At 41.6% G+C, this 22,100-nt stretch overlaps 1 long non-coding RNA gene across 1 annotated transcript in view; it reads right to left on the bottom strand.

Annotated features, from left to right (window-relative positions):
* Window positions 1-8,256: 8,256 nt before the first annotated feature.
* LOC147346322 (uncharacterized) overlaps window positions 8,257-22,100 on the bottom strand; it is a 28,289-nt gene continuing 14,445 nt past the window's right edge. Inside the window, exons 2-3 of the long non-coding RNA XR_015154107.1 lie at window positions 15,605-15,655; window positions 8,257-11,059 (exon numbers count right to left, since the gene is read on the bottom strand). This is a non-coding gene — a long non-coding RNA (uncharacterized LOC147346322). The remainder of the gene's footprint in view (window positions 11,060-15,604; window positions 15,656-22,100) is intronic.

Here is a 22,100-nt window from a genome sequence, read left to right as displayed (position 1 = left end):
AATTAGTCTACACATTAATGCTCAAAATATCAATTGAGACAGTACTCTGAACTTCAATCTGAAGGGAAAGTGAGCAAGAACAGGCATGATACTTTTGGAAAACAAATAAATTTTAATAACAAGATAAAAACTCACTGTAAAGCTACGGTAGTCAAAACTGAGTGGCACTGGCATAAAGATAGATGTGCAGACGGATGGAGTGGAGTACAGAGCCCAGAAACAGACACTCACAGATACGGTCAATGATGTTTACAAGGTGCCAGGACTGAACCCAGGTCTCTCGCATCGCAGGCACATTCTTTATCATCTGAACCACCACAGAAGTCCATGGGCATCATGCTAAGTGAATAAGCCAGTCACCAAAGGACAAATATTGTATGATTTCATTTATATGAGTTCCTTAGAGTAGTAAGGTTTCCCTGGTGGCTCAGTGGCAGAGAACCCGCTTACAGTAGAGCAGACCTAGGTTCAATCCCTGAGTTGGGAAGATCCCCTGGAGAAGGAAATGGCAACCCACTCCAGTATTCTTGCCTGGAGAACCCCATGGACAGGGGAACTTTGGAGGGCTGCAGTCCATGGGGTCGCAAAGAGCCAGACATGACCGAGTGACTAAACAACAACAAAAGTAGTCAAATTATTTTATAGAGACAGAAAGCAGAATGGTAGCCGCCAATGGCTGGGGGGAGGGAGCAATCGGGGAGTTAGTGATCAATGAGCATAGAGTTTCAGTTGGGAAAGATGAGAAAGTTCTGGCAGTGAACAGTAGTGATGGTTGCACAACAGTGTGAATGTCTTAAGGCTACTGAACTTTACAATTAAAAATGTAAAATGGTCAATTTTGTATTATGTGTATTTTGAAGCAATAGAAAAAAAGAGCAACTTGTTTTACTAGATATCAAAATTTATTATAAAGCTATAAGAGTTAGACAGTGTGGTAACACTCAGTGTGGTAATGGCAGAGGTGAAAATAACCAGTGCAATATAATTAAGTGATCAGAAACAAACACTGGTATTATGGAAATAATGTATGTGATAAAGATCATATTTAAATCTATGGGAACATGATAGCTTATACAATAGTTTGTGCCAAATGGTTTTCCATTTGAAGAAAACAGAATTAGGCCTTTATTTCACATCATACATAAAGTCTAAAGATATATATATATATATGAGTATATATGTATACAAATATAACACAAGAAACTATAGTGACTATTTTATGATATTAGGATATCTTTGCACATATATGATGTTAGCATACTGCTGCTGCTGCTAAGTCGCTTCAGTCGTGTCCGACTCTGTGCGACCTCTTAGACGGCAGCCCACCAGGCTTGTCCGTCCATGGGATTCTCCAGGCAAGAATACTGGAATGGGTTGCCATTTCCTTCTCCAATGCATGAAAGTGAAAAGTGAAAGTGAAGTCGCTCAGTCGTGCCCGACTCCTAGCAACCCCATGGACTGCAGCCTACCAGGCTCCTCCATCCATGGGATCTTCCAGGCAAGAGTCCTGGAGTGGGGTGCCATTGCCTTCTCCTATAAGTACTCTAGAGATGATTTAAAGGAGACAGGAGGATGTGAGGAGGTTACATGCAAATACTATGTAACATTTTATATAAGGACTTCAACATTCACAGGTTTATCTGAGAAGATGGTGGATACCAAGTGGAGAGTGTATAAGTACTGAAGCTGTACGCACACAGGTGTTCACTGCTGCACTGTTTGCCACGGCAAAAAGCTAGAGACAATAGGAATGTTGATCAGAAGAGGGGAGGAAAGTTTGGATGAATATGGTACAATGATTCTACAGAACATTTACAGCCAATTTTAAAAATTACAAGGTCGATTCAAATGAGTTAAGTTCCAAATGCACCTACCACATCTTTGTTAAATGGGAAAAAAAAAAAAATTCAGAGTAATGCATTACTTGGGGGCAGAGTGTAAAGTAAAATTCCACTCACAAATCTACAGTTTCTACAGAATTTACAGCTGATGTAATGTGACATCAGCAAAGTGGGGGCTTGATTGAAGAGGGGAGAGAAGTTGTTTTACTGTAGACACTTTCATACTATTAATATTTAAATGGCTACCATTTAGCTTATATTTTATACATTAAACAAGTGTTATAACAAGTTAGAAAAAAACAAGGGAGTGAGCAATGGAGATGCCCTGCAAATGACACAAATATCGTTCCTGGGTTCTGCCACTTAGCGATTTCTGGGAGAAAGGAAAAAACAACACGGAGCTCTGGAGTCCTCCCTGGAGACTGGAGTGGTCCCCGAGGCTCCCCTTGCATAAGCGTCTCCTCTGGTGCCTTGAAGAAGGATCCTCTTTCTTGTATGCTGTTGGGCTAGGACCTGGCATGTGAAGACAGTAGTCTCCAAATTCATCTCTCACGCCCTCTTTAACTCTCGGCCTCAGCCCCGTGTTTACCCCAGCGTCACTTATCTCCCCCAGAACTTCTCAGCCTCAGCACTGCTGACGTTTACTGAGCCAGTTCTTTGCTGTGAGAGCTCTGCTGCGGGACTCTGGGTGGTCTCCCTTGCCTCTCCCCCCTAGATGCAGGAGCATCACAAGTGAACCACACTGCCAAGTGTCCCCTGGGATCAGGGGAGCAAAACTACCCCAGTGGAGGCCCCAGGCTCAGTCAGCAGGACCAGGGATCTCAACCAGGTAAACTGGGGATTCCAGTTAACAGGCTCCCACTCACTCCCTAACGTGTGTGCTGCACCCAGCCACTCAGCCGTGTCTGGACTCTGGGTGACCCCATGGACTACAGCCCGCCAGGCTTCTTTGTCCATGGGATTTCCCAGGCAAGAATATTGGAGTGCCATTTCCTCCTCCAGGGGATCTTCCCGACCCAGGGATCGAACCCACATCTCCTGCATCTCCTGCACTGGCAGGTCGATTCTTTACCACTGGGTCACCTGTGAAGTCCCAACTGTCTAATCTATTGAGTATTAAGCTATGAAAGAGTCCCTGTACACATATCAAATCCCAAAATGTGTAAAATGGAGAAGGCAATGGCAGCCCACTCCAGTACTCTTGCCTGGAAAATCCCACGGACGGAGGAGCCTGGTGGGCTGCAGTCCATGGGGTGGCTAACAGTCAGACACGACTGAGCGACTTCACTTTCACTTTTCACTTACATGCATTGGAGAAGGAAACAGCAACCCACTCCAGTGTTCTTGCCTGGAGAATCCCAGGGACGGGGGAGCCTGGTGGGCTGCCATCTATGGGGTTGCACAGAGTCAGACATGACTGAAGCGACTTAGCAGGAGCAGAAGCAATGTGTAAAAGTGTTCTGGATTCTCTTTTCCCATCATTTCACATATTATCTTTTTTTAATTTTTATTGTTACAGATTTTTTTGGTTGTGCTGTGTGGCATACGGGGTCTTCTCTCCCCAAACAGGGATCAAACATGTGCCCCCTGCACAGCAAGCATGGAGTCTTAACCAGTGTACTTCCAGGGAAGTCCCTCCCATCTTATCTTCAGAAATAAAATCTTAAAAGAGGTAAACCGCATTATTTGTGTTAGAAGTGAGAGGAGAAATCCATCATCCCTTTGGATGTACCCAACCTGCTTCCACGGCACGAGAAGAACTTGCTGAAGGGAAAACTTTTGAATCTACTGCAGCTGAAAAAAGGAAATCTGCTGTGGCTAAGAAAGAAAACACATATAAAGGCCTGAAAACTCATAAGGTATTATTTATTACATGCGTCGGCTTTGTAGATTGCTTCCTGTCCTGGGTCAAATCTTTAGGAAATCACAGAAGAATTTAGAAGATAAAGTCCAAGCTGTTGTGACTTACAACATATAACAAACACAGCAACAAAGAGTCATACACATTTTTTTAAAGCCCCTCTGAGTACCGGAGTTTTTAAAGAGTTGGTTTTTTGTTTTGTTTTTTTAATCACAAAGCAGAGTATGTCTTCTTCCCCAGATAGCAGTACGTGCTCCAGCTTCAGAACCCCCTCTAAAGATCTAGGACAAGTAGTTTGTTTATTTCTTAAAACCAATGCCATGTATTCTGAAAAACAGAGTCAAGGGCTATGAACTTTACAGGGCTACAGAGCAAAGGTGGGGTGGTGCGGAGGGGATGAGGGTCAAGTTTTTCAATGTTAGAGAATGGTGATAAGGTGACTCAGACTTACGGGAAGTCACAAGTTGTTTTTAAGCCGCAAATGGCAGCTGTTTTGGTTTTAAAGGTTTATTGAAAGTGGACATTATTTACACCATGTTCATACAAAAATACAAGCAGTGTTTCCCCAGCACCTGTGGCAGATGTTTAAGGGGAAAAATTGAGCTCACATAGCCTCAAGAATCATAAACATGCCAACCTTTCCCAAAATAATACCTCTCTTTATGGCAAGTCCAGCCTCCCATTTCATGCTAGGCTCTTATCATGATTTGAACTTTGATGAACTGCCTTTTAACCCACCTTTTGGCTATGAAACTGTCAGGACTTATGAACTAAATAGGTTCCATCCTGGTCAGCACCCCAGTGGACATGCTCCAAAGAAAATTACAGTGTTGTCTTAAAAAGCAGGGCCTCAGAAAGAGGCCTGTGAGCCTCTGCCCTGGTTCAGAACCCAAATTTCTGGCTTCTGGGAGAAAACGTTACAAAGAAGAGCTGCAGGTGGCCCTGTCTGGGCAAATACCTTGCTTTCAGCAGAGAGTTCTCCAAGCATTAATACATTCCTAAGGATTCTCAAGGTAACATGCAGATTCTTGACATCCTGGGCTTTGTAATACGTCAGTGCCTCTATTTTGGTTCCTAGCCTGAAATGATGATTTACCTGCTGAATCCTTCTTTCCTCTCTCTCTTTTTAAACATCGTTTTCTTTTCATTTACTTAAAGGGATTTGGTCTTGGTCTGATTGATTGCTTTAGGCGATTGCACTCTGGTGATTAGGAGTCAAGACCGGGAGAGGAATTCTATGAGCCTTGAAAAGGAGCAAGGGGGTGCTGTGGAGGGTGGCTTGGCTGAGCTGAGGTGGTCTGCAGGTCAACACACGTGAAGGTCATTTCTTGAAGGCAGCAGGACAATGACATTCACAGTGTGAAAGCCCAAGGGTCATCCTGCGGCCTCCGGAACCCTGCTGGTGTGACAGTGTAACGTGCCTTCCATGATGCAGGAGTACCATGATGGTCTCACGGTGCCCACACACTCCTCTTCTAGGCTCTATTCTTTTTTTAAGATTTTTTTTTTTTAACACGGACCATTTTTTGAAGTCTTTATTGAATTTTATACAATAGTGCCTCTTCATATATTTTTTCTTTTGATTTTTTTTTGGGGGGGTGGGCCACAGGGCATGTGGGATCTTAGCTGCCTGACCACGGATTGAGCCCACACCCCCCGCATTGGAAGGTGGGGTTTTTTTTAATATGTAATTTCATTTATTTGTTTGGCAGTGGTGGGTCCTCTCTGTCACGGTGCACGGGTCTCTCGCCGTGGTGGCGTCTCTTGCCGTGCAGCACAGCTCTAGGGTGCTCGGGCTCAGTCGTCGTGGCACGTGGGCTCAGTAGTTGTGGCACAAGAGCTTAGTTGCTCCACAGCACGAAGCTTCTCCTGGACCAGGGATCTAACCCATGTCTCCTGCAACGGCAGGGAGATTCTATACCACTGAGCCACCAGGAAAGCCCCAGAAGGTGAAGTCTTAACTCCTAGACCACCAGGGAAGTCTCTTCTAGGCTCTATACTTCAGTAAAATCCCGCTTCCTAGATTTCCCTCCTCAGAATTCTTTGTTCTCTACAGGCCCACATCCAGGTACAGAAACTATTAAAAGGAACACATTTTCTTCCACTGAAAACTGGGAGCTCCACACTGGCCCTTTTGGGATATGTCTGACTGCAATTCATGAAACACTCGCCTTGAACAAGAAGAGACTGAAGTTGGAAAGGATTTTAGAATCAGCTGATGCCTAAAGAAGCTGGAGGGGGGAAGGGCCAACTTCACAAGCTAATTGGTGTTGGAGCCAAGGCGAGAATTTCCGATTGCCTGGCTCCCAGAGCGGTTGCTAATTGCATCCTATCTGGAGGATGCTCACGGAGGAAACACACTTTTCAGTCCACCTTTCTCCATCGCAGACACGTGAAGGCAGGTAAAAGAGTTTATGCACTATTCTTACTACAGTTTTAGTGCTCTTGATATAAACGTCTTTCTAAACGATTGTTTCTCCTCTGATTTATCCTTTAGTGGAGGTCATCCCCTTCCTGCAGGCCTTGGGGAGTAGTCTTCCCTCTGTGTGTTTGTGGTGGAGGGTGAAGTGGGGAGGAATGGGCTGGCAGTCACCCTCTCAGAAGCCTGCATGCATGCTAAGTCACTTCAGTGGTGTCCCACTCTTTGCAGCCCTACACACTGCACACTGCCAGGCTCTGTCCACGGGATTCTCTAGGCAAGAACACTGAGAGTGAGTTGCCATGCCCCACTCCAGGGGATCTTCCCAACCCAGGGACTGAACCCATGTCTCTTACATCTCCTTCATCAGCAGGCAGGTTTTTTACCACAGGCACCACCTAGGAAGCCCCTCTTCGACGCCTACTTCAAGACAACTCATACTGGAAAGGAAAAACATCTGTGGACTCAAACTGCATGTAATGGATCAGATCAGATCAGATCAGATCAGTCGCTCAGTCGTATCTGACTCTTTGCGACCCTATGAATCGCAGCACGCCAGGCCTCCCTGTCCATCACCAACTCCCGGAGTTCACTCAGACTCACATCCATCAAGTCAGTAATGGATAGGTTCTCTCTAAACAATGTCTAAAGAAACATCAAAAATAAATCAAAGAAACGAAATAATCAAGCACCTCATTAGACTTTGACAATCACTAAAAGAAAGAAAGCTGAGCGCTGAAGAATTGATGCTTTTGAACTGGTTTGAGAAGATTCTTGAGAGTCCCTTGGACTGCAAGGAGATCCAACCAGTCCATCCTAAAGGAGATTAGTCCTGGGTGTTCATTGGAAGGACTGATGCTGAGGCTGAAACTCCAATACTTTGACCACCTGATGTGAAGAACGGATTCATTGGGAAAGACCCTGATGCTGGGAAAGATGGAAGGCAGGAGGAGAAGGGGACGACAGAGGATGAGATGGTTGGATGGCATCACTGACTCGATGGACATGAGTTTGAGCAAGCACCGGGAGATGGTGAAGGACGGGGAAGCCTGGCGTGCTGCAGTCCATGGGGTCACAAAGAGATGGACACAACTGAGCGACTGAACTGACTAAATCACTAAAATGGAAAAAAATATTTAAATGCCTAATAACTTAAGTGAAAGTAAGGAAAGTAACCAAGAACTATTCTCAAAGGAAGCTGGTGGCTAAGAAGGTGGCCTTGGCAACTCTAAAGCTCTGTGAAGCCCCCAGTCACACTAAAGAGAACGGTTGCACCCTCCCTTCACATTTTCCCCATTTCCCCTTCAAGGCTGCCCCCCGTCTTCTCTGGGACCTGATTTTGCCTTAATATTATTGCCAAGCGAAGGAGGTAGAGCCCTTCACAGTCCCTAGAGATGGCCTTGGGCATCAGAGTTGAAGTTAGTAATAAACAATTAATCCTTTGCCATGGCCTGCTTGTTAATGCAGGAGATGCAAGAGATGAGGGGCTTCAATCCCTGGGTCAGGAAGATCCCCTGGAGTAGGCAATGGCAACCCACTCCAGGATTCTTGCCTGGGAAATCCTATGGACAGAGGAGCCTGGCGGGCTACAGTCCATGTGGTCTCAACAAGTCAGACTTGACTAAGCAACTGAGCACATCAGTTGCAATGATGCGGGGCAATGGCCCTAAGTCATCAGATTTTTAACTTTTTTGGTCTCACTTTAAACTTCTCACCTAATTACACCTGGTTTGCTGGAAAGGAAGTCGGAGGCAGAGACCTCTGCCACTGAAGAACAGGAACCAATGGGCACCATCTGAGATCAGCCCTCCTCCTGTTCTTTTCATCATCTTTCTCAAAGAAGGGAGTAGGTTGTGCCTCCGAGACTGTGCCCACAAGAAGGACAAGATTCCCTCTGATCTATCACATACATTCTCATCAGCTGATCTGAGTTTACTTTCCAGTCGGCCCCAGAGCTGAACTGCAAACCATGAGGAACTGCTACCTGAAGAAGAAAACAGTTACATGGGGGAAAAAAGGCAAATCCACAGACCTCAAAGGCCAGAGAAATATCGAGTCAAATTACACCCCATGAATTATTTACAGTATTCCTTGCTGCTAAATCTAAGCAAACATTCCACTTGCATCAAATCTACTCCAGGAGTTTTAACTGTTTATTGTAAAATCAAGTGCACAATAGTTCTTTCATAAAACATTTAGCTATATCTTTAGCGCTAACAAATATCACACACATATTATGAATGCTTCCTTATTATGAAGCTAAACATTCCATGCATGAAACTTTAAGCTCTGTATTCCAAATCATTACGAACAAGATGTTTCCTCTTAGGCAATTTATTCTGGTGATGTGGAATCTTTGAATAAATAGTGACGCTAGTATTTTTAATAGCTGTTTCCCATCACATATTGCAAAGGAAACATTAACAAGGGCTGAATTCATAACTCAGCATTGTACATGTCCCAGATTTCACAACATTTATGGTGAACTATAAATTATTTTATATGCGAATGTTCTGCCACTTGGCTAATTTCACTTGGCTACATGTTCTCCACCTTATCATTCTGAACAGAAATGATATCCTGTCTATGAAACATCCTCGAAAACTACAGGATATTCTAATAGAACCGCTTCAGAGGATAGGATGGCACATGTCTGTAATCATTTTACCAAGCTTTTTTTTCCCCTTTGATAAAATGTGTTTCTGAGATAACAGTGACAATGAGGCTCTAGTAAATATTCATTTTCCCCCTTCTTCCCTTTCTAGTCCCTTTGATCTGCTTGGATTCCAGTCTAGCAAGAACCCATTCTTGTTTCATGCTTTTCTCCAAATATTTTTTAATACTCTTAAGGAGTATTTGTCCTTCTGATTATCTTTTTTGGATAGTCTGATCTCAACAAAGTCTTCCAACAAAAGAGATCATTAAATTTTACCGTTTTTCTTTCAACGGTGGAAATAAATTGTACTTTATAAAATCTCTTTACATTAGTTATGAAGTCCTGAACTGCAAACATAAATTTTCTTAAATTAATGCCTGTAGTGCATGTTTTCCCTCACAAAATGTTTGTTACTTTCCTATTTGAGAATATCAATACAGTAGAGACTATCAAGACCCAATGAGTCTCAGGCAGGGAAATCTTTTTAAAATACACGTGCTAAGTTTCTTGCCCCTAGACTCAGGCTTAGCAGTGTGTGTGTGTGTGTGTGTGTGTGTGTGTGCCTGACAAGTGGTGGGGGTGGGGGGAGGGGTGAAGATCAGGAATCTATTTTTTCTGCTCAAGAAAATACTTTTAAAAATCGAGTCTTGGAACTTCCCTGGTGGCCCAGTGGGTAAGATGCCCATGCTTCCACTACAGGGACTCGGGTTCCATCCCTGATCCGTGAACTAAAACTCTACATGGGGCACATCCCCCCAAAAAAAATCCGGTCTTGAGGATGCCTTTCTCAGCAAGTCACAAAAGTCAGAAATATAAGAGAAATGTATCATTTGGTGCCATAGAAATTAGCAATTAATATGAACAAAGATATCAGCATCAAAGTCAAAATTAAAAATGACAATCTGGGGAGAATGTCTGCAAAAGCCTTTGCACACAACAGATAAAGAGCTCTTACAAATCAATAAGAAAGTGAATTTCCACCTGAACTTATTCACAAGAATTGTTCATAAAAACAGTAAAATAATACATATCTCATTAGCAAAGACTGAGAAGTCTGGTAGTTCCCATTTGCAGTCTCTTTCAGTGGAATGCATGTTGGTGCTACTATTTTGGAAGATAATTCCCAATATCTGCAATGGAGAGCATGGCACTACCAGACTAAATGATCCCCACACACATATCTAACAAACTGAGCAATAAGAACTCTCAAAAAAAGGTTTAAAAAAATGTATCAGCAGCAAACAGCCAAGGAAAAGAAATAAGGACTTCATACCATCATCTTCCTTGGTGGCTCAGATAGTAAAGCGTCTGTCTACAACGCGGGAGACCTGGATTCCATCCCTGGGTGGGGAAGATCCACTGGAGAAGGAAATGGCAACCCACTCCAGTACTATTGCCTGGAAAATCCCATGGACAGAGGAGCCTGGTAGGCTACAGTCCATGGGGTCGCAAAGAGTTGGAAACGACCGAGCAACTTCACTTTCACTTTCACCATCATCTTCAAAATGTTGTGGCCAACAAAGTAAATAAAAGATGTTGATGCTGCCTCATCACTTATCAACATTCTTTCAAGGCCCAGAAATGAAACAAGGGGAAAACGCTAGAGGACAAAAATTTTTTTTAATCTCATGACTATTTCCTAGTTTAGAGAGAAACATATTGAGGAGGTGGGTAAGCAGACTGGGGAAACAGTGAGAACAAAACGCCATGTACACAGAGGCTTCTCTGCCCTTCTATGGAATTTCAGTAATGGGAAGATAGGCACCATTTCTAGGAAGTAGAAAGAATTGCCATATTTGAATTTAATAAAAGACATTTAAAACTCCTTGTGGGGAAAAAAAAAACACAATGAAAGGAAGAAGAAAACTTAATAACAATATGAATTAATTTCAGTAAGAGTGAAAGGGAAAAATATAACAAAACGTACAAAATGAAGAGTAAAGGGAATGTACATAGTTGGGGGAAAAAACCTGAGAACCAAAAAGCAGCATTACAGATTTAATAGAAATGTTAGAAACAGCAAGAGAAAATTCTACATGCCTGAAAATCAAACTGCTGGCGGTAAAAACTATAGACAAACTGCACAAGAAACAAAGATTAGAGAGAAGACAGTAGACACGAAGGACCAAAAAATGAGTCAACATAAAATAGTTATGTCAAATCAGAAAATTTTTACCAATGAAAGAGAAACGTGTTGTGAATACAATGTAAGAAAAATTTACCTGTAATGAAGGAAGAAGTAGATGTGCAGATCTTCCACGCATATCACATTCTAAGAAAATCTGACAGAAGAAAAATTACATCAAGACATGTTCAAAGTTTTAAATTTTAGTGTGAAGAAAAAAAAAAAAACTCAGGCATGTACACAGCAAAAGCAAGTCATTTTCATGGTAAAAAGTAAAGGGGAAGTCAGACAATTTCCACTGCAACTCTCTAGTCTGTAAGACAGTAATGCCTAGACAATTCCGAGGGAAAATGAAAAATGTAAGAATAATACACTTGGCCAATTTGTCCTGTGTTTATAAAAACAACTCAGTCATGCTCTCAAGCGTTCAACACCTAGAAAAATAGTAATTTGACTCCTTCTTCAAAAAGTAATAATGCCAATTAAATCCAGGTAATCAAGAAATAAATCAAAAAAGAAAACTCAAAAATAGAAAAGTCATGGTTTTTAAAAATATGAGTTCTGAACCCATTAAATATAAAAATATGACCAAAAGTGAGGTAATGATTATTATAGACTAGACTGTGAAGTTACAGAACTCAACAAAACTTTTTTAAACAACAAATTCTGGAGCCAGGTGCCTCTGAGGAAGCAAAGTGGAAAACCGTGTTCAGAGTAGATTCCATCCTCAGTGTTTTTGGAATCTTCCTTTTTAAACTTTAGGGAGAATTTTAAGAAACTAATATCTCTCGTGGTAATGAAACAATTATCTAATACTTAGAAATTCCTTCAGTTTTACCTCAGTTTTATTTTATTCTGTTAGATCCAAATAAAAACTACAGGCCACACATTTTTAAAGTTTGCCCATGTATCACAGTCCTTTTCAATGAAATTTTATCTATCTAGCTTTCTACATGAACATTAATAAATATCTGTTATTCAACTAATGTAAAAAACAGTAATTTCTAAATGGTTGTGAATGAGAATAACTTGTTTTCTTGTTTTATTCTTGTTTATTTGAATTTTTATAAATCTGTGAACTTTTTTCAAAGAGGTTATTATGTTTTTAAAAATCCATTGTATAATATCCTAAAATCGTTTTTTGAAAGAATTTGAACCAGTAATTTTATTTCTAGGAGTCCGTTTCATGTATCTTTTTGCCTTTGTAATCTTGCAGTATCATATATACAAGTATGCCCACTGTGGCAAACTTAAACGTCCATCATTAGAAAACTGATTAAATAAATCATGGCATATCCACATAGGATGCAATCACAAAAAGTAACAGAATAGATCTAAATATGATGATATGGAAATATCTTCAAGATGTATGCCATTTTATAAAATTGGGGTGAACTGTGAGTACAGTATATTCCCATTTGAGATTAAAAAGGAAAAAAAAAACGGTGCATAGCATACACATATGAGTATACGCCATATGTGTATATATTTGTATACGCAGAGAAAATACACACCAACACACTCACAATCTGTTAATAGTGGTTGCATCAGAGAAAGGCTAGGAGACCAGAATGGGAGAATTATTTTTTTATCATGTTTCTTCTGTACGATTTAAATATTTTTTCATTACATTATTACTTTTTCCCTTGGGGAAAAAAATAATTTAAAAAAGGAAACTTCTTTTGGTGATGCTGTTGTTCAATTTCTTTATTTTGTGGAAGAAAAAGCCAAGATTAGGAATCAAGGGTTAAGTGACTTGACTGAGTTCACGTAACTACTTTGAAATTATAACTTATATTTTCTAGAGCTGATTCCAGTAATTCATAGGTAGTGCTTCACTCTTAAAGTTGTCACTAAGGCAAGAGTAACCCTAAGAATCATCATAGCGCACAATGTATAGCCTCTCAGTAGGATGCTTTGAGACTTAATAATTCCAAAAGGAGCAACTTATAACCCAGCTAAGCAAAATTCCTTGGGGAAAACCTGTGCCTTGTTCGATGAAACTAAATTGCTGGGAGTGGAAATGACTGTGATCACAGTCTCCACTACTGTCACCCAGAACCTAACACGCTTGTGGGTGATGGTAAATGCACAGATGGTTTCCACCTACTTGAATTTTCAGTTGGCTTTTAAGATCAATTTGTCACTGCCTTTCCCAATTAGGAAATCGGGAAAGGAATATGTCAAGGCTGTATATTGTCACCCTACTTATTTAACTTTTATGCAGAGTACATCTTGAGAAATGCCAGGCTGGATGAAGCACAAGCTGGAATCAAGATTGCCGGGAGAAATATCAATAACCTCAGATATGCAGATGACACCACCCTTATGACAGAAAGTGAAGAAGAACTAAAGAGCCTCTTGATGAAAGTGAAAGAGGAGAGTGAAAAAGTTGGCTTAAAGTTCAACATTCAAAACTAAGATCATGGAATCTGGTCCCATCACTCCATGGCAAATAGATGGGGAAACAATGGAAACAGTGACAGACTTTATTTTCTTAGGCTGCAAAATCACTGCAGATGGTGACTTAGCCATGAAATTAAAAGACTCTTGCTCCTTGGAAGAAAAGTTATGACCAACCTCAACAGCATATTAAAAAGCAGAGACATTACTTTGCCAACAAAGGTCTGTCTAGTCAAAGCTATTTTTTTTTTCCAGTAGTCATATATGGATGTGAGAGTCAGACTATAAAGGAAGCTGAGCACTGAAGAATTAATGCTTTTGAACTGTGGTGTTGAGAGTCTCTTGGACTGCAAGGAGATCAAACCAGTCCATCCTAAAGGAAACCAGTCCTGAATATTCATTGGAAGGACTGATGCTGAAGCTGAAACTCCAATACCGCGGCCACCTTATGTGAAGAGCTGGCTCATTGGAAAAGACCCTGATGCTGGGAAAGATTGAAGGTGGGAGGAGAGGGGATGACAGAGGATGAAATGGTTGGATAGCATCACTAACTCAATGGACAAGAATTTGAGTAAACTCCAGGAGTTGGTGACGGACAGGGAGGCCTGGCATGCTGCAGTCCATGGGGTCGCAAAGAGTAGGGCACAACTGAGTGACTGAACTGACTGAACTGATCACTGTCTTAAAAAATCAAGAGCCCACATAGAAATAATATCACAATGAGATTTCAGAATGCTTCCCTTTAAAGTCTATCTTTACATGTCAGCAAATCTGGAGACATCACGAAACTCTAGCATGGAACATGTTCAAGTATCACGTTCTGAGAAGCATTTTAACACATGGACTTCACCCACATTACTAGATAAACCAATTTTTTTTAAGTTCATAACTTTCTAGATTCCTGTGAATTTCTTGCAAAATCTTTGCTTGAAAATAAACAATAGAGTATCATTAAAACCAATAACCAAAAGAGGATGGTTTTATTGAATTCTGGCTCTGCCATTTCCTAATTAAACAATCTTTGGCACGTTGGTTTCTAGCCATCAGTTTTTCATCTTTAGAATAAGAATAATAATTCCAGCTTCCCAAGATTGCACACAGAATCAAATGAGATAATATGTGGCAAGTGCCAAAAACAGGCTGTGTCAAAAGGAGATACAAAATGAGGGTTAATTTCTTTCCTCCTTCCCCAGACAAAAACAAGTTCAAAGGAATGTGGACATGTATGCTTAAGGAAAAATTATGTATATTGAATCAAATTGGAAAGAAATCATCCTGGAATGGAAATGAACACGAATTATGAATGTGGTCATTCAGCAGATTGAAATTAAATACACTTCATCAGTGCTATCAACAGAGAGAAGGAGAAAATGCATGACTGCACTGCTCATGTACTTCTTGTTTTTATATTTGCTTCTTTGCTTATAATTATCAAATACTAATGAGGAAAAGTGATTTGGAGTTGTGTAATTAAAACAAAAAACAAGGTAATTTTAGGCAAAGTATGCAGAAAATGTTTTCATAATGAGGTTGAGAGAAACAAGCATTTTCTAGAGAAAATTGAATGCTTTTAATTTGAGAAACAAAAATTAAAGGATCTCTCTCAGATGTAGGCTATACATATTGGAACTAATATTCTGATATTATTTTCTAACATGAAGCAGGTAACAGTGAGACCTTAGCATTTTTCCATTCAAATTTTGTATATAATTTCACACATATTGAGCACTAGCTAAAATCATATACACATCACATTGTTAATATGTTATGGTCCATGCTCACTCAGTAAACCAAAGTCTGAAAGTGTGCATGTCTCAGAAAATAGAGTTCTTATAATTCTATTATATTATTTCTAATTGTATATACAAAGCACTGTACAAAAGGGCTAATAAAAGCCTTATTTGTGTAGAGCTGACAATCTTGTGAGAAATACACTCATCTCAAAGCATGAATATGGACATAAATAAAAGTAAGGAAAGAGCTTCCCTGGTGGCTCAGTTGGTAAAGAATCCACTTGCAATGTAGGAGATGCATGTTCAATCCATAGGTCAGGAAGATCCCCTGGAGAAGGAAATGGCAACTCACTCCTATATTCTTGTCTGGGAAATCCCATGGACAGCAGAGCCTGGCGGGCTACAGTCCATGGGGTCACAAAAGAGGTGGACACAACTTAGGATGCAAAAGGGGTGGAAACAACAACTACATATCAAATTAGTGATGTGACCCGTGATGCGTGACACCAAATGGTAACATGGAGATGACACAGACTGTGCCACATAAGGATTGTTTTCAGTCTTACCTGAGTTGAAAGGCCAACACTAGACTTCGGTTCTGGAGGCAAAGAAGCCACCTGGAAGGAAAGAGGACTTTTCAGTGACAAAGTGTTAAGTCAGGCAGTAATACCTTCAGCAACACTTAATTTGGCACTAAGTCAAGGAAATTCACTTTCATCATTTGTTATAAGAGAGAAAATGGTTGGGGGAGGGGGGAGTCAGAGTAAACGACACTTGATGTCCACGGCACTAAGTCATGAAGACCTATGATAGAGGTGGACAAAGTCAAAAGTTTCATGAGAGGTATGAACAAATTACTCTCCGAATTCAGAGAAGGATGGGGATACTTTATAAAATGAGATCCAGCAGGGCATCATGAAAGACATTGTTTTGTCTTGATCACAAAGATAGGAAGAATGTTCCTACTACGTAGGGAAGAGAAAATCTAGTAGAAAAAGCTATATAAAGAGGTAAATGAAGGGAATGATGGCAGATGAACTCAAAAGAGAAGAGCATAAAGTTGCTTTAACACCAACATAAAAAAAACTGTTTAATTACTCTGCTACCAAGTAGAGTCACTGAAGATTTTAAATGAGGTTTAAAAATCACAATTAGAAGAATTCAAAGAAGATCAATCTGGCAAAGGGAGTGATGGTGAGATTGGGAGATGGAGTCCAGAAGTAGGAAGACTAGGTAAAGATTTTTACAATTACTGAGGAAGCAAGTAACTGTGGATTGAAGCAGTAGGAAGGAGGTGGCTGGTGAGAGGAGCTGCAGCGACATGACCTGGGAGGGAATACAAACAACACAGATGTGGAGGTAAGAGAAAAAAATCAAAGACGACCCAGAACCTTCAACTTCCAACCATGAGAGAGCAAGAGGGTCCAGATTTATTGTCCTGCCATAACAACCAGAAAATTAAGAAAATATGAGACAGCTGTCTGAAGACATCAGCTAAAGTGGCAGCACAGGACTGTGATCCCTGCGGCGGTGGTGGGGGGTGGGGGGAGGAGGGGGTGGCGGGGGGGGGTGACTGGGGGGAGGGCGTGGCGGTGGGGGGGGGCGGCGGGGGTGCAGGGGGAGAGAGAAAATAAAGTGGGTCTTTCAACTACCTGGAAAGTGTGACAGTCACTCAATCTTGTCCACCTCTTTGCGATCCCATGGACTATATAGTCCATGGAATTCACCAGGCCAGAATACCGGAATGGGTAGCCTTTCCCTTCTCCAGGAGATCTTCCCAACCCAGGGATTGAACCCAGGTCTCCTGCAATGCAGGCGGATTCTTTACCAGCTGAGCCACCAGGGAAACCCAAGGATATTGGAGTGGGTGCCTGGAAGTAATTTGTAAACCTGAAGTCCAGAAAGTGAAAGCTCAAGAAGAGCTTCATAGCATTGCTGAGTTGGAGAGATAGAGTTCAGAGTCACAGATCAGCTAAAATTTTCAAGGGAGGATATCAGAGAAAAGAAAGCTACACAGAGAAAGAGCTCCAGAAATATGAAGAGGTGTCCTGAGTCTTCAGCTGAATGCTAACCATTTGTATATACGATAAAACTCCACAATTTGGGGGAGGAACAACATATGGAGAAATAAACAATTACCAGGGAGTTGTAAGATTAAAAAGTTCCCTGTGCTTACAAAGGGCCAGGGTTAATTTTTCCCCTCATTGGTTACAGTGGAAACATGTCACTGTGACTCAAGAAGGGTGTCCCGGGTGGCACTAGTGGTAAAGAACCCGCCTGCTGATGCAGGAGATGCAAGAGACATGGGTTCAATCCCCGGGTCAGGAAGATTTCCTGAAGGAAGGCATGGCAACCCACTCCAGTATTGTTGCCTGAAAAAATCCCATGGACAGAAGAGCCTGAAGGCTACAGTCCATGCAGTCGCAAGAGTCAGACACAACTTAGCAACTAAACCCCCACCACCCACAATGAAAATGATAACCTTCTTGGGAAACATAAAGAACTATTTTTTCCTGATTTTTAGAAAAAATTTTTTTAATCTTTAAAGCAGAAACAACAAAAACTCATGATGGGGTTTGTAACAATGAAGAAATATTAAGTATGATAATAATAGCACAGTGGATAAGTGATAGGGGACAGAAATATATCATTGCAAAATCATTGCATTATATGATGAACCTAGTAGAGAATGAACTTGCGGACACAGTGCTGGAAGGTGAGGGGGGCACAAATTCAGAAAGCAGCACTGACATAGATACACTCTCGTGTGTAAAACAGTTAGTGGGAAGTTGCTAAGTAACACAGGGAGCCCAGTCTGGTGCTCTGTGAAGACCTACAGGGGCGGGGTGGCGGGGAGTGGAGAGAGGCTCAGGAGAGAAGGAATAAACATATATAACTATGACTGACTCATGCTGCTGTAAGGCAGAAGCCAACACAGAACTGTAAAGCAATTCTCCACCAATTAAAAAATACATAAATTAAAAAAAAATAAGGTTATATAATATATACTATATTATATATATTATAATATAATAATCAATCAATATTGTTATTAATAGGATAAAAATGAAAACATAGCTATTTCAGTAGATGCAGTTAAGTTTTTCACAAAACTCATGACAAATACTTTCAAAAACTATAAATACAAAAGAGGTTCCTCGGGACTCTCCTGGTAGCCCAATGGCTCAGACTCCATGCTACCAAGCAGGGGACCCAGGTTTGATCCCTAGCTGGGGAACCTGGCGTGCTGCGATTCATGGGGTCGCAAAGAGTCGGACACGACTGAGCAACTGATCTGGTCTGATCTGGGGAACTAGATCCCACATGCTGCCGCTAAGGAGTCTGCACGTGGCAACTAAAGTCCCTCATGTTGCAACTAAGCCTGGCACAGTCAAATAAATACATAAATACAAATAATTTTTTTAAAAAAGAAAAGGGAAAAAAAAGAAGCTCCTTGATCTGATGAGAGACGTCCACACAAAACCTAAAGCTAACATCATAATATCGTTAACAATGAAAGATGAAGGGCTGCCGTCACTTCTATTGTTAGAACCCAACTTGTGTGGGGGTTGACCAATGGGAGACACTGGCAAAAGACTGGACAACAAGAGTAAGGTCAGGGCATTGTATCTTCCTGGCTTCCATCCTTTAGAACACGGGTCTGCTCCATCTTCTACCCAAGACCACAGCTGCTACAGGGCAGCTCTTTGCTGAGATAAAGTCACTTTCGCTGACTGGCGACTGTTCCTTCACTTTACACCCTTAGGACTAGGGTTCCTCCATGCCCCTTCGCCCTCAGTTAGTTTTCACATAATACTGCCAATATTTGTGTAAACTCTTTTAATAAACTCAGGTCAATTTCCTGGGTGGAAGTATGCCATCCAGCTCCCAGTGGGCTTCCCTGGTGGCTCAGATAGTAAAGCGTCTGCCTGCAGTGCGGGAGACCTGGGGTTCGATCCCTGGGTTGGGAAGATCCCCCGGAGAAGGAAATGGCAACGCACTCCAGTACTCTTGCTTGGAAAATTCCATGGACTGAGGAGCCTGGTGGGTTACAGTCCATGGGGTCGCATAGAGTCGGACATGACTGAGCAACTTCACTTTCACTTTCATTTCATATGAATATGAAAAGTTTAAGTTGTTCTTGTTTCGTGAAAGAAAAATTGTTGTTGCTGTCCATTTGCAACCCCATGGGCTGCAGCTTGTCCAGGCATCCCTGCTCTTCACTATCTCCTGGAGTTTGCACAAACTCATGTCCATTGAGTCGGTGATGCCATCCAACCATCTCGTCCTCTGTCGTCCCCTTCTCCTCCTGCCTTCAGTCTTGCCCAGCATCAGGGCCTTTTTCAGTGAGTCAGTTCTCCGCATGAGGGGGCCAAAGTATTGGAACTTCAGCTTCAGCATCAGTCCTTCCAATTGAATATTCAGGACTGATTTCCTTTAGGATGGACTGGTCTGACCTCCTTGCTTTCCAAGGAACTCTTAAGAGCCTTCTCCAACACCACAGTTTGAAAACATCAATTCTTTGGCATCCAGCCTTCCTTATGGTCCAACTCTCATATTATTACCAAAATTTTTTCTGGATTGAATTAATTATCATTACAGTTAGTAAGCCACAATTGCTCAAATAACGTAACTATATCTTACATTTTGATGTTAAAATGATTGAATGTAACAAATAAACTTCTTATTGGAAATGCATCTTTTAATGACAATAGAGTTTTTCTCCCAATTAGCTTATATTTCCATGGATGAATATAATTTATGGCTAGAAGGATACTGGGTTCAGAGAACATCATAATACAGAGTTCAGAGGAAAAAATTAAAAATGATTGGGGCCACAGGACGTTCAGAGCTTACAAAAGGTGCATTAATTCCTGTTGTTAATGTTCTTAAGAGTGGCACTTGCAAGCCATTCCTGTATTAAGCACGTGGCAAAAATAAATGAGCAGAAAAGAGTTTACCAGTGAGCAAGACATTTGTGTTTATGTTTAACATAGAGGTTGACAATATATAATCATCTGGCAAAAGTTAATGAAAATATTTTTTTTCCTGCAACTCTGAATAAATGGTCAAGAAATATAAACATTAACTTAGCTAAAATACAACACTAACTTAATATCGGGTTCATTTCCAGAAAATGTAATACTGCTATTTTGGAAGTAAACATGAAATTTTCACCTCTTGGAAAATGTGGGAAACATGCAGCTGGGCCACAGAGCGAGGGCCTGGTTTTAGTGGCTTCCACGGTGGCGCTAAAAGAGTCAGCCTGCTGATGCCAGAGACGTAGGAGTCGTGGGCTCCACCCTGGGTGGGCATGGCAACCCACTCCAGCATCCTTGTCTGTAGAATCCCATGGACAGAGCAGCCTGGTGCACTGCAGTCCATGAGGTCCCAAAGACTCGGAAATGACTAAAGCGACTTAGCACAGCAAGATCCCAACAATCCTTTTCTTTAAAGTGCTGGGGGATGGAGCGGGGAGGGGGGCGGGGGGCGGTGTTCTTTATGCCCTGGAGCTGCATTCTTCAGTGAGGTAACTGATGAGTAAGAGGTAAGATTTTCTTTTACAAATGGAAGGAGGGCTTAAGAATGGAGTGATATCCAAGGAGAACCAGACCCATTCTTAGAACAGTCGGCTTCAGAAAAGAATGGATACAGAAAGCTGATGATCTGCAGGACGCTTCCCACTCTGTAAGCCCCCATTCCTACGCCCCAGGCCCCCTGACAAACCTTTGCTGGCTCCCAGGAAGAGATTTCTAAGTGTGACAAAATTAAGCACAGTATTGTCGGAGAAAGGAGAGAAAAAGGTCACCCCTTGAACAAATCATTCAGATTGACATGGTTCTACTTTGCCTCAGACATGACTTCTTTGTCAAAGCTGCTAACACCAAATAGCCAAAGAAGCGTGAGATACAGTTCAGAACATGAAACTGGATCTTTTGTGTATTCTAAGATTGAGTCTACACAAGAGCGAAGTGTCGGATGTTTTGTCTCCACGTTGCCAGACATATGGATTGAATGAAGATTCAACTAAATGGACTTGATGATCGTCTTGTTCCCTGTCTTGAGGTTGGCTGTGACTCCTCCTGGCTGTGAAAGCACCCTTTGATATTAGGAGCAGATCTGAGCATGGAATCAACAGTCTGCACAGAAGAAAAGCAAGCAAGGTTTGCTCACTCTTTCCATGAGTGTCCTTTCTTCTTTCCTTTCCTTTCTTCGTCTAAGCCCTCTCAGAGACTGAGGCACAGGCCGAGTTGCTCCAAATTAATCTATGCGAAAAGGACAAAGAAGGTGGCCCCTATGTCCACCGCCTGACATAGGTCTTCAGGTCCCATGTGGGCGCATCCTCTTTCCTGCTCACTCTCCCTCCTTGAGACGGCTGAGCCCCGCTCCGGGTAATGTCTCGACCCCTGTGGTCTCTCCCCGAGTTAAAGGAAAGCAGGCTCTATCTGAGCGACAAAGCAACATAATGAGCTGCGTCTTGTTGAGGGCTCTCCAGGTCCCCTAAAATCTTTCTCAAATGTGATTGTTTATAAAATGTTTGATAAAAATAAATGATGCTTTCAATTTAAACAAAATTTCACACTGTTACTGGTTTTAATAACAGTTTTGACAGATGAGATTTTCATCATCTGTTTTTTCTTTGTGAAGCCTTCTTCAATAAACTAAAAATGCTTTAAACTAACAGATGTGCCTATAAAGTAAGGCTTGAGTGTGAGACATCAGGAACTGGGGCTTGTCAAATGCATCAACATAGAAATTAATTCCTCGAGCAAGCATCTCCTGGGTATCAGGAAAGTCACCAACCTAATGATTGCCGGCTAACGTGTGAAGCTTGTTTCAGCAGCGAGATGCTGTTATCCCTGCTATCCTGAACTGGGAACGCATCTTTGCCGGCTCCTCCCCTTTTAGCAACCACTGCTCTGGCTTGCAGAAACCTATTGAAAAGTCAACCCAGGTTTGAGCTGATGTTGATGTTTGACAAACTGATGATTTGCAACTCTTTTTTTCTATCAGCTCAAAAATTTGCATTTTCAATGATACTCTGTTTACAATAAATAAGTT

The sequence above is a fragment of the Bos grunniens genome, chromosome 24, assembly GCF_055505025.1.
Source record: "Bos grunniens cultivar Pamir isolate PY7600 chromosome 24, Bosgru_T2T1.0, whole genome shotgun sequence".
Classification (NCBI taxonomy): domain Eukaryota; kingdom Metazoa; phylum Chordata; class Mammalia; order Artiodactyla; family Bovidae; genus Bos; species Bos grunniens.
The sequence above is the reverse complement of the archived record's forward strand: the minus strand, read 5'-3'. Positions and strand labels throughout refer to the sequence as shown.